The sequence below is a fragment of the Ornithorhynchus anatinus genome, chromosome 17 (assembly GCF_004115215.2).
Source record: "Ornithorhynchus anatinus isolate Pmale09 chromosome 17, mOrnAna1.pri.v4, whole genome shotgun sequence".
NCBI lineage: Eukaryota > Metazoa > Chordata > Mammalia > Monotremata > Ornithorhynchidae > Ornithorhynchus > Ornithorhynchus anatinus.
In genome coordinates, this window is record NC_041744.1 from 40,231,832 (window position 1) to 40,244,798 (window position 12,967).

At 44.9% G+C, this 12,967-nt stretch overlaps 1 protein-coding gene across 1 annotated transcript in view; it reads right to left on the reverse strand.

Annotated features, from left to right (window-relative positions):
* Positions 1–12,967, reverse strand: part of ABHD10 (abhydrolase domain containing 10, depalmitoylase) — a 39,972-nt gene that overhangs the window by 13,949 nt on the left and 13,056 nt on the right. The window lies entirely within an intron of this gene.

Here is a 12,967-nt window from a genome sequence, read left to right on the forward strand (position 1 = left end):
TAATGGAACCAAGTATTTATTTCTTCTCCTAATCTCTTTTAAAAACTTTACAGGACAGGGAATCAACTCTCACTGCCAGTCACAAAATGGAATAGGTGTCAAAATTCAAACCTATGTGCATTTGAATCTCTTAGTGAGAAGAGAGAACTTGAACAGGTGCTCTCTGTTCAAGTTGATGACTCTATTGGAACTGGTGGAGAAAATGGAAAAAAAGTCAATGAGGAAAAGAATGAGGGGAAAAAATAATAAGGAAGAAACCAGAGAAGGAAAGTGATAGGGGTTAGAGAGAGAGAGAAAGAGGACCCAGTTGGAGGGTGGGGGGGGAGGTGAAGGAGCCTCAAGAAGAGGAAATGGAGGTGACTCAGAAAGAAGAGGGAAAACACAGGGAAGAAGGTGAAGGGGAGGTAAAATTCAAAGATGGAATTTTCAGAAATCTGCTTCTAGATGGACAATTAAACCTACACTGTTTTAGGACACATATATCCTACAACTGAATAAGTTTTGGCACTGAAAGATGCACACAAATTTAGTACGTTTCCTGGTAGTCCTTAATTAGGGAGAGACAAAGTAAGCACCAAAAAGGCATCTGTAAAGGAGAAAACTTTCTAAAGCAGGCATTAGCAACTTTCATAACGATAATAATAATAATAATTGGGGTATTTGTTAGGGGTTTACTATGGTCCAAGCACTGTTCCAAAGCACCGGGTAAATACAAGATAACTAGGTTGGACACACTCTCTCACCCATATGGAGCTCACAGTGTAAGGGGTAGGGAGAACAGGTGTTGACTCTCATTTTATAGATAAGAAACCTGAGATACAGAGTAGTGAAGTGACTTACCCCAAGTCACTCAGTAGGCAAGTGGTAGAGCCAGGATTAGAATCCAGGTCTGTACTCTTTCCACTAGGCCAATTGCTTCTTGTTAGACAATTGCAAACAGGCTGTAAGTGGAGGGGCTACAGTGGCAGGGGGCTGGAGAAGGGGCATGGGCCAGTGACAGAGAACCAATTTTATGTTGCTACTCAGAAGCTGCCCGCCTCCTACAGCTGAGGGGTTCCATGGTGTTTCTGCTTCCACATGTGCCGCTTTCCCACCAAAGGCTACTAAAGCTTGGTACCCTGCTCTTCTGAGCAAAGACAAGGTGCAGAGGGGACAGTGGTTGTGGATTTGGGACAGCTGGATTAGAAGCCATATTGACTTCAGGGACAAGTGACAATCCTAGGCTAGAGGCTTGGGACCTGGGTGCAACCCCCTTAGATAAGCAGCTTGGCCTGTTGGAAAGAGCATGGGCCTGGGGGTCAGAAGACGTGGGTTCTAATCCCAGCTCTGACACATCTGCAGTGTGACCTTGAGGAAGTCACTTCACTTCTCTGTGCCTCAGTTACCTCATTTGTAAAATGGGGATTAAAACTGTGAGCCCCATTTGGGACAGAGAGTGTGTCCAACCCAATTACCTTGTACTTACCCTAGTGTTTAGAACAGTACTTGGCACATAATAAGCGCTTAACAAATACCACAGTTACTATTACTGCTATTATTATAAGTACTGGCCCTTCAGTTCTACCCCAGAACTGAAAGCATTAAAAATTTTCACTGGTCTGAAACCTTCAGCCTTTGAAACTAAGTAGGCATATGAATGCATTAGATTTAAGCCATATGGAGCCCCAAAAGGCAAATCAAAGGAATATGCACCCCTATTTTCGCTAACAGAGACCACTTGAATGACAGTTTAATTCCTTAAACCTGGGGCACAGGCAGAGAAACTGCTCTTCATATTTGTTCAAAGAAGCCTATCACATCATTTCATTCATTCATTCAAGAGTATTTATTGAGCGTTTACTATGTGCAGAGCACTATACTAAGGGCTTGGAATGTACAAATCAGTAACAGATAGAGACAGTCCTTGCCCTCTGAAGGGCTTACAGTCTAATTGGGGGAGATGGACAGACAAGAACAATAGCAATAAATAGAGTCAAGGGGACGAACATCTCATTAAAACAATAGCAAATAAATAGAATCAAGGCGATGTACATCTCATTAACAAAATAAATAGGGCAATGAAAATATATACAGTTGAGCGGACGAGTACAGTGCTGAGGGGATGGGAAGGGAGAGGGGGAGGAGCAGAGGGAAAGGGGGAAAAGGAGGGTTTAGCTGCAGCGAGGTGAAGGGGGCGGGAGAGGGAGCAGAGGGAAAAGGGGAGCTCAGTCTGGGAAGGCCTCTTGGAGGAGGTGAGTTTTAAGTAGGGTTTTGAAGAGGGGAAGAGAATTAGTTTGGTGGAGGTGAGGAGGGAGGGCATTCCAGGACAGCGGGAGGACGTGGCTCAGGGGTAGACAGCGGGATAGGTGAGTTTTCCATTACCCTATTTATTTTGTTAATGAATTGTACATCACCTTGATTCTATTTAGTTGCCATTGTTTTTACAAGATGTTCTTCCCCTTGACTCTATTTATTGCCATTGTTCTTGTCTGTCCGTCTCCCCCGATTAGACTGTAAGCCCGTCAAACGGCAGGGACTGTCTCTATCTGTTGCCGACTTGTTCATCCCAAGCGCTTAGTACAGTGCTCTGCACATAGTAAGCGCTCAATAAATACTACTGAATGAATGAAAGGAGATGGGTGGCAGAGGAGCGGAGCGTGCGGGGTGGGCAGTGGAAAGAGAGAAGGGAGGAGAGGTAGTAGGGGGCAAGGTGATGGAGAGCCTTGAAGTCTAGAGTGAGAAGTTTTTTTGTGCAGAGGTTGATAGGCAACGACTGGAGGTTTTTAAGAAGGGTAGTGACATGCCCAGTGCGTTTCTGCAGGAAGATGAGCTGGGCAGCGGAGTGAAGAATAGACTGGAGTGGGGAGAGAGAGGAGGAAGGGAGATCAGAGAGAAGGCTGACACAGTAATCTAGCCGGGATATTACGAGAGCCTGTAACAGTAAGATAGCCATTTTCGTGGAGAGGAAAGGGCGGATCTTGGCGATATTATAAAGGTGAGACCAGCAGGTTTTGGTGATGGATTGGATGTGTGGGGTGAACAAGAGAGCCGAGTCAGAGATGACACCGAGGTTGCGGGCCTGAGAGACGGGAAGGATGGTCGTACCATCCACAGTGATAGGGAAGTCAGGGAGAGGACAGGGCTTGGGAGGGAAGATGAGGAGCTTAGTTTTGGTCATGTTGAGTTTTAGGTGGCGGGCAGACATCCAAGTAGAGTCCTCATGGAGGCAGGAGGAGATACAAACCTGAAGGGAGGTGGAGAGGACAGGGGGAGAGATGTAGATCTGTGTGTCATCCGCATAGAGATGATAGTTGAAGCCGTGAGAGCAAATGAATTCACCGAGGGAGTGAGTGTATATGGAGAACAGAAGAGGGTCAAGAACTGACCCTTGGGGAACCCCAACAGTTAGACGATGGGAGGGGGAGAAGGAGCCTGCGAAGGAGACCGAGAAAGACCGGCCAGAGAGATAAGAGGAGAACCAGGAGAGGATGGAGTCCGTGAAGCCTAGATGAGATAAGGTGTGGAGGAGAAGGGCATGGTCCTCAGTGTCAAAGGCAGCTGAGAGGTCAAGGAGGATTAGAATGGAGTAGGAGCCATTGGATTTGGCAAGAAGGAAGTCATGGGTGACTTCAGAGAGAGCAGTCTCAGTAGAGTGGAGGGGACAGAAGCCAGATTGGAGGGGGTCCAGGAGAGAATGGGAGTTAAGGAATTCTAAGCAGCGAGTGTAGACGACTCGTTCTAGGATCTTGGAAAGGAAAGGTAGTAGGGAGATAGGGCGATAACTGGAAGGGGAAGTGGGCTCGAGAGAGGGCTTTCTTTAGGATGGGGGAGACATGGGCATGTTTGAAGGCAGAGGGGAAGAAGCAATTGGAGAGTGAGTGGTTAAAGATAGAAGTTAAGGAGGGGAGGAGGGCAGAGGCAATGGTTTTTTTAAGGTGAGCGGGAATGGGGTCCGAGGCACAAGTGGAGGGGGTGGCACTTGCGAGGAGGGAGGCGATCTCCTCTGAGGATACTGCAGGGAAGGATGGGAAAGTAGGGGAGAGGGTTGCAGGGGGGAGGCAGGAGGGGAAGGGGTGACTTTGGGGAGCTCAGACCTGATTATGTTAATTTTTGTGATGAAGTAGGTGGCCAGATCACTGGGGGTGAGGGATGGGGGAGGGGGCGAAAAAGGGGGCCTAAGGAGAGAGTTAAAGGTCTGGAACAATTGACGGGGGTGACGGGCATGGGTGTCAAAGAGGGAGGAAAAGAGGTTTTGCCTGGCAGAGGAGAGGGCAGAGTTAAGGCAGGAAAGGATAAAGTTGAAATGGATAAGGTCGGCTTGGTGCTTGGACCTACGCCAGCAGCGCTCAGCAGCTCGAGCATAGGAGCGTAGGAGGGGGACAGAGGCAATGACCCAGGGCTGTGGGTTAGTGGAGCGAGAGCGGCGGAGGGAAATGGGGGCGAGAGAGTTGATATGAGTAGAGAGGGTGGAGTTGAGAGCACCTGATTATCGAGAGTGGGAAGAGAGGATGGGGGGCAAACAGTGGGGAGAGATGCTTTTGGAGAGATGGATGGGATCAATAGAGCAGAGGTCTCTATGGGGGAGTAGCAAAAATTTGCAGGGGGAGGGAATGTGAGAGATGAGGCAGGTGAGAAGGTTATGGTCTGAGAGAGGGATTTCAGAGTTGGTGCAAGAGGAGACAGTGCAGCGGTAGGAGATGACGAGATCGAGGGTGTGACCGAGTCGGTGAGTGGGTGAGGTATGGTGGAGCAGGAGGTCGGCAGAGTGGAGGAGCAATAGCACGCGGGTGGCAGAGTCACTGGGTACCATCCATGTGGATGTTGAAGTCTCCGAGGATCATTTCTACAGTTACAATTTAATAACCAGTTTCTTTTGAGATCAAAGAATTGGATATTAACTCATGTTCCCACATTATTAATTCTCTTATTGGTTCATTTAACCACTAGGCTAATTCCATAATACGCTGGGCAGAATGCTGATATTAATTAACAATGCAGATCACTTGGAATTTCAAGTTACCGTCAATCACTTTTCAAATTCTCAATTATAAAATGAGTGTAGCTATCTAAAATTTCTCAGGAATGAAACAATGAATAACTGCATCCACATTACGTGCATATTGCTCATATACATGCAGACCACCATAAGGAAAAATCTGAAGGCTTGAAGATCCTGTGGACATTTTCAGGTAAATGAAGCTTTCTACAAAGGCTTTGGGGGTTATTGTGGCCAGGAGAATAATTCCTCATAAATGGATTCACTTAGAATATGCTTTTCCAGGACTCAAATGGAGGACTGGGGGACTGGGGCAGAGAAAAAGATGGGGTTAGAAACTGTACAACTCTCATTTTAAAACTTAAGCTCACTAATAGAGCCTAGTGACACTGTACTGCATTTTAAGAATTTAGTTGCCATGACTAATCTTACTGATTACAATATTTCGATGTGAAAGCATTAAATAAAAAGGCTATGACTGGATAATCTAAAAATACATTTTGACAAATCTCCCTCCTCTTCTTCCTACTGAAAATAGAACAGATCTCTGAAGATCTCAAAGAGCTTTAATTATTCTTTTCCACTTTTCCATTCAATAATTTGCCTTGGAATGCAAATACAGAAGCACTGATGCTCTTCCCACTGTAGAAAAACTCAAATTCACTCAGCAAATTGCAGCCAAACTGGAAACAAACTCTATGGGTTCTGATTCTCATTTCAGGAATACGCAAAAGCACTTTTGTCTCCAAGATGCCTTGGACAGTTAACATACAGCACACAGGACTTCATGGAGCAAACCAGACTACAGTTGGTAAAAGCCAGAGAGTCAGCCTGAATCTTCATGGTAACCGTGATACTAATGGTACTGGCCTTACAGGCAACTATGATAGGGAGATTTGTTATTTTGTCTTGTTTGTTGCAATTCATATGATCAGTTGGTATTTTTCAGACAGCTGTATGGTTGAGGACTGAGTTCTAAGGTTGTGCTTCCTGACTAACTTGGAGCTACCCCAGGTGATGGCTCCTGTCCAGGAGATATTGGCAATCCTGGGCTCCCAACCTCACAATGGTGAGTTGGCCTGGATACTGAACTTACCCCGAAGTCACTCGGGATGGTAATGGGCTGGAGGGATGGAAAAGCCTGAATGGGATGAAAATCAGCATTTCCAAATGGACTCAGTGGGGCGATTCATGGTTTGTGATTCTGAAGACATTGGGCTTGTTTGGCTTGCAGGTATCTCTCCAAGAAGAGATTGAAAATTGAGAAGCAGTGTGACCTTGGAGTCAGAAGGACCTGGGTTCTAATGCCGGCTCCACCACTTGTCTGCTGTGTGACCTTGGGCAAATCACTTCACTTTTCTGTGTCTCAGTTACCTCATCTGTAAAATCAGGCTTTAAAGACTGTGAGCTCCATGTGGGACATGGATACATCCAACCTGCTTATCTTGTATCGCCCCCAGCACTTAGTACAGAGCCTGGCACATACTGAGCACTTAGATACCATTAAAAAAAAAATCTCTGCCAATTGACACAGAGTAGGATTTGTTCCATACAGATTTGGGCACAAAATCTAATATCCTGATGCAAACAGATTTCAAAAACATGCTGGTTTGGGGCAGACAACTCCAGTATGTTTCAGGTGATCAGTAAAGATATCCAAGGCTCACCGGACCTGTTCCTGAATTTCACCCTACTTCTCCGGCTGCCCCTTCTCAGTCTCTTTGCTGCCTCTTTTTATCTTTTAACTGTGGGAGGGTGGGAGTGGGGGAGAGCTGCACAGGGGTTCAGTTCTGGGTTGTCTGCTCTTCTCACTTTTACAATCCCTCTTTCATTTGTTCACATTATTTCAACCTACCACACTTCAGTGATGGCTCTAAGATCACATCTCCAGTCAGGATATTCATTCATTCATTCCTTCATTCAATCATTTACTGAGTGCTTACTGTATGCAGAGCACTGTACTAGGTGCTTGGGAAAGTAAAATACAACAATAAACAGTCACATTCCCTGACCACAACGAGCTTACAGTCTAGAGAGGGGAGACAGACATCAATACAAATACATTACAGATATGTACATAAGTGCAGTGGAGCAGGAGGGGGAAGAACAAAGGGACAAAGTCAGAGCAACACAGAAGGGAGTGGGAGAAGAGGAAGGGGGGGCCTAGTCTGGGAAGACCTCTCGGAGGAGATTTGTCTTCAATAAGGCTTTGAAGGCGAGTTGGGAGGGAGCAATTGTCTGTCAGATTTGAGGACAGAGGACATTTCAGGCCAGAGGCAGGACGTGGGTCAGGGGTCGGTGGTGAGATAGGCAAGACCGAGGCACAGTGAGAAGATTAGCACTAGAGGAGCGAAGTATGCAGGCTGGTTGTAGAAGGAAAGTAGCGAGGTGAGGTAGGAAGGGGCAAGGTGGTGGAGTGCTTTAAAGCCAATGGTAAGGAGTTCTTGTTTGATTTGGAGATGGATGGGCAACCACTAGAGTTCTTTGAGAGGCAGACTGACATCCTGAATGTTTTTGTAGAAAAATGATTTGGGCAGATCCGGGCAACAGTACATAGACTGGAGTGGGGAGAAATAGGAGGCTGGGAGATCAGCGAGGTGGCTGATGCAGTAATCCAGGCGGGATAGGGTGAGTGACTGTATTAACTTGGTAGAGTTGGATGGAGAAGAAGGGGTGGATTTTAGTGATGTTGTGAAGGTGGGACTGACAGGATTTAGTGATGGACTGAATAAGAGAGAGGTGTCAAGGATAATGCCAAGGCTATGGGTTTGTGATTCAGGAAGACTGGAAGGATGGCGCCATCTACTGTGATGGGAAAGTCAGCAGAAGGATGGAGTTTGGGTGGGAAGATAAGGAGTTTAGTTTGGGACATGTTACGTTTGAGGTGATGGGAGGATATCTCACTGGCTCTATAATTTCATATTTCCTTCTGCCATCAGGACAACCCATCTGGGTGTCTTGCTAGTGTCTCAAACTTCACCTGGCCCCAACTTTTGCCAGACATAAAAAAAATTTCAGGCTGCTGTGTCTCTGAGTCCAAAGGACAAATACTCTGTCCATCTATTCATTCATTCAATAGTATTTATTGAGCGCTTACTATGTGCAGAGCACTGTACTAAGCGCTTGGGATGAACAAGTCGGCAACAGATAGAGACAGTCCCTGCCGTCTGACGGGCTTACAGTCTAATCGGGGGAGACAGACAGACAAGAAATCTATTGATGACTGGTCACACCCTGGCCAGGCTAATGAGCTTAGCTGACTAGCACTGAGTTTAGCTTACTGGCACCAGAGGGGCTAACACTTGTTGGTTTCACAGACATTTGTAGGTGAATTTCACTATCACTATTACCTTCAATCAGTAGTATCTATTTAGCGCTTGCTCTACAGAGAGAAACGCGATTAGCACCGTACTAAGAGTATAGTAAATTAGTAGATAGAATCCCTGTCCTCAAGAATTTTACAGTTTAGTGGGAAGCAGCACTGCCTAGTGGATAGAACACAGGCCTGAGAGTCAGAAGGACATGGGTTCCAATCCCAGCTCTGCCACCTGTTTGCTGTATGACCTGGGGCAAGTCACCTACGTTCTGCCTTAGCTACCTCATCTGTAAAATGGGAATTAAGACCTTGAGCCCCATGAAGGACACAGACTGTGTCCATCCTGATTATCTTGTATCTACCCTAGCACTTAGAACAGTGCCAGGCATACATTAAGTGCTTAACAAATACCATTAAAAAAATAAGTGGGGAAAACAGACACTAAAACAAACTACAAGTAGGGGCAGCAATAAAATGTAAAGATAAGTACATAAGTGCTATGGGAAGGAGGAATGGTAAGTTCCCAAGGGCTTAAAAGCAGCATGGTCTAATGGATCGAGCATACTCCTGGGAGTCAGAAGGTCTTGGGCTCTAATCCTAGTTCTGCCACTTACCTGCTGTATGACTTGGGGCAAGTCATTTAACTTCTCTGTGCTTTGGTTACCTCATCTGTAAAATGGGGATTAAGACTGTGAGCCCCATGTGTGACATAGACTGTGTCCAACCTGATTAGCTTGTATCTCCCCCAGGGCTTAGTACTATGTATTGCACATAGTAAGTGCTTAACAAATACCATAAAAAAAGGACATAAAAGTGCTGAATTGGCAATAGTGGGATAAATAGGTTGGGGAGGTGAGAGGTTAATCAGGGAAGGCCTCGTGGAAGAGATCTGACTTTAGAAGGACCTTAAACATGGGGAGACCAGTGGTCTGTCAGATGCGACAGGAGAGAGAGTTCTAGGCAGGAGGGAGGGTGTGAGCAAGAGCTTAGTTGGAGAGAAATAAAAACATAGGAGGTTAGTCTGAAAGAAACAAAGTGTGCCACCTGACTTGTAGTGGAAGAGGAGAGAGGGTAAGTGGTAGGGAGAGAGCTAAGTGCCTTAAAGCTGGTCAGGAGGGTCTGCTGGATGCAGAGATGGATGGGGAACCATTGGAATTTTTGAGGAATGGGGAGATGTGCAGAAAGATGCATTAGAAAAATGACCAGGGCAGCAGAGTGAAGTATGGATTGGATGGCTGGGGGCAGTGAGGTCAGAGAGGAGCTTGCAACCAACTTGGTTGCAGTTTGGTTGTAGAAGAAGGGGTGAATTATGGAAAAGTTGTAGAGATAGAATTGATAAGATTTAGAGAACAACTGGATATCTGCGTTAAAGGAGAAAGAGGCATTGCAGGCTTCTGGTATGTAGAGGGTGACTGTGTTGTCCACAGTGAAATGAAAGTTGGGGGAGAAGGGGGTTTAGGAATGATGACGAGGAGTTCAGTTTTGGAAGTGTTGGCAAGATAGCCACGTAAAGGGTAGGGAGGAGGGGGAAGAGAGAAAGAAAAAGAGGGAGAGAGAGAGTGTGTATAGGATGTAATATAAATGGCTGTACATTATCTCAAAGCCTTACATGCAATTTGTTGGCTCCTTTCCAGAACCAATCTTGACATGATGGCTAGACTCTAGAAATAAATAAAAAATTTCCCTATAAATCCTTCTCCTCCACCCATGTTTATTTCCCTCCCCCGTTTTTCGGGAATGTCCTTCTGCTTGTGCATGGCCCCCTCCTCCATCTTCCATCTCTCCAACCCCTTCCTGCTAACATGGCTAATTTCATCACATTTCCTCTGCTCTCCCCAACTGCTCACCCCAACTGGGAAGGATAAGGAAAATGGGAGGGTTGGGCAAGGGCAGCCTGTCAACAACTGGCAGCTGCACCACAGCAACAGCTATTGCCTCCAGTCTGTCCCAGTCTATCACTCCCAGTCCCTGGGAACTGGGAAGCGAAGAAGATGGGGCTGCAAGTGGGAACAGGGAGATGAGGCCACTTAGCGGGTGATCACAGCGAGAGGGCTGGCGCTCACACATAGAGCTGAGGGTGGAAGTATGTTCAACCTGGCCGCATTCGTGTGTGACTTTTAGAGTCAAAAGGAGCCATGGTGCTGGTGCATACGGCTTTAGGTAACATATGGGTTGTAATTGCATGTAATGTTGGGGGGCAAGGAAGACTTGCAAATCCTGGGGCACACGAGTGATCAATGTATGAGCAGTAAGGCCTAGTGGAAAGAGCATGAGCCTAGGAGTCAGGAGACCTGGGCTCTAATCCCATCTTTGTCATATGCCTGCTCTGTGACCATGGGCAAGTCACTTCACCTCTGTGTGCCTCAGGTTCCTCATGTGTAAAATAGGGATTCAGTACTTTGCTTCCCGCTACTTAAACTGTGATACCAGTGTGTGCCCTGATGATCTTGTATCCACCCAGAATTTAGTAAAGTGCTTGGCACACAGTAAGTGTTTTAAGATTATCACAATTACGATGATGATGATGACGAACGCCAGATTTTACATACTGTGGGTGTTTGGAACCCGGAATATGCCTGTACACTCTAAATTTCTTGAGGACAGAGATCTCAACTGACTTCTTTATATCCCCTCAGATTTAGTCCAGTCAGCTCTCTTATAATGTAGGTGTTAAATTTTTGACACACCCGATATTAAGGAAAACTCATTTTATATGCAACTACTTAATAGATATAGCAAGAATTCTATCCAAATAGGGACTGTTCTGTCAACAACCTGTGTCTAATTCTGAAGTTTCCTAATTTGGATACATTCCTATTCATCGTAAAACACACAGTGAAAACACACAATATGGATGAACTGAGTGTGCAGTGCTCTATGCACAGAAGGCATTCAAATAAATTCTTTGGAAATTCTGCCACTATTTTATTTTATGACAGTCAATTTCCCTGTTCAATCATATTTATTGAGTTCATACAGTGCAAAGCACTGTATTATGTGCCTCATAGTAAAATGAGATGTAAACATAATTAAAATGGTTGTGATACATTCTGGGAATACAGGCCTATAGAAAAACCATTCTTGTAAAAAAAAAACCCAATAGTGAAAATTGTTTGATCTAGAAATCTGTTTTACACGCCTTCAAAACCTTGTCAAGGTCTTCCCTCAGCATTAGTAAATGATTGGTTCTCAAAGCCTTCCATGGTTGGTTTCAATTTAATTCACTCAGTTCTGCCCTAAAACACACTGTCACTTTGCATTTTGGCTAGATGGATGTAGAGGATTTGGGGGAGCATCTGTCTGACACCATGAGCCTGTTTGGATCTAGGGCATCATGTGTTGGAAGACACTGTTTCTATGAATGCACATACAGCGTTGGAAAAGTTGAGGACTACAGCATGAATTATCCTGAACCTACGGTTTCACCAGAACACAATCCCCTCGTGGAAGGATATCTGGATCTAATTGTTTGAAAGATTAGTTATGCAGTATCTAATCATTTCAAGACAAAGAGATTCATTCTCGGTCAAAAAGAAAGTCATCAAAAAAGTACCAGTTCATTATTTTTTGACCTTCATGGGCCAGGAGTCCTTTAACAAAATGCAGCAGGAGACTCTCTTCAGAGTCAGAGACTAATTTCAAATCCCTCTTTTCCTAGTGAGGCCCCAAAATGTATTAGACATCACAAAGCACTACTCATCACTACTAATACTGATTTGCATATGAAAAGTTACCAGACTATAAATAGGTGCGATTTTTATCTTGGCAATCAGTAAAATACAAGTACAGTGGAAAAAGAGAAAGTATTGACAGGAGACAAAAACTGTAGGTCCAATATCCTCAAATTTAGTACTCTATAATGGATCAGAAGGCAGATTCTGGTTCTTAGTGTAATCCTGGAGAGTGAAACAGTAGCAGCCGTATTTGCTTAGCACCCTCCTGAGTGCAATGCTCCATACTGAGCATTCGGGAAAGTACAAGGGAAACAGAATGCATGTGCCCTACCTGCAAGGAGCACTGGAATTATTATTACGGTGTTATTTGTTTAATGCTAGGTGTGAGACATTGTTCTAAGCACTGGGGTTAAATTAGTTAAATCAAGTTAAATTAGGTAGTGCAGTTCTTGAACCACATGGGGCTCAAAGACAGAGTAAGAGGGGGGATAATGTACTTCAAATATTTAGATGGAGGCACACCTCCATTACCATTTAGTGAGATCCCATATTAACAGAGCCAGATTATAATACCAGAAGCTGATTTCTAGCCAATAGAAACTTTGTCCCCATACACTCTCTACACCCAGCTGGTTTCAGATTTGACTTGAAGCACTTGAGGATCAAATGACTTAATAAAGTGCAGTGTCCCAAGAGCCAGGAGAGCCTTCATTATATTTCACAAGGCAACATGCAATGTTAAGAGCTATTGCATTCACTATTTAAATATTGAGACTGGTGAATGGAGAAAATTATTTGGCTCAATGAACTTTAGCTCAACCCATTCTTCCCTTTGCAAAGGATGCTGACCCTTCTAGCTCACATGATGAAACCTCTATATTGCTGATCTGTTGAAATTAATGGACAAAGAAGCAGTGGATCTTATTTCAATTTATGCTTGCAAAATTGCTATTGTAATCAACATTATCATGTGGCCATCACTAACCAAAATATTCACAGAAA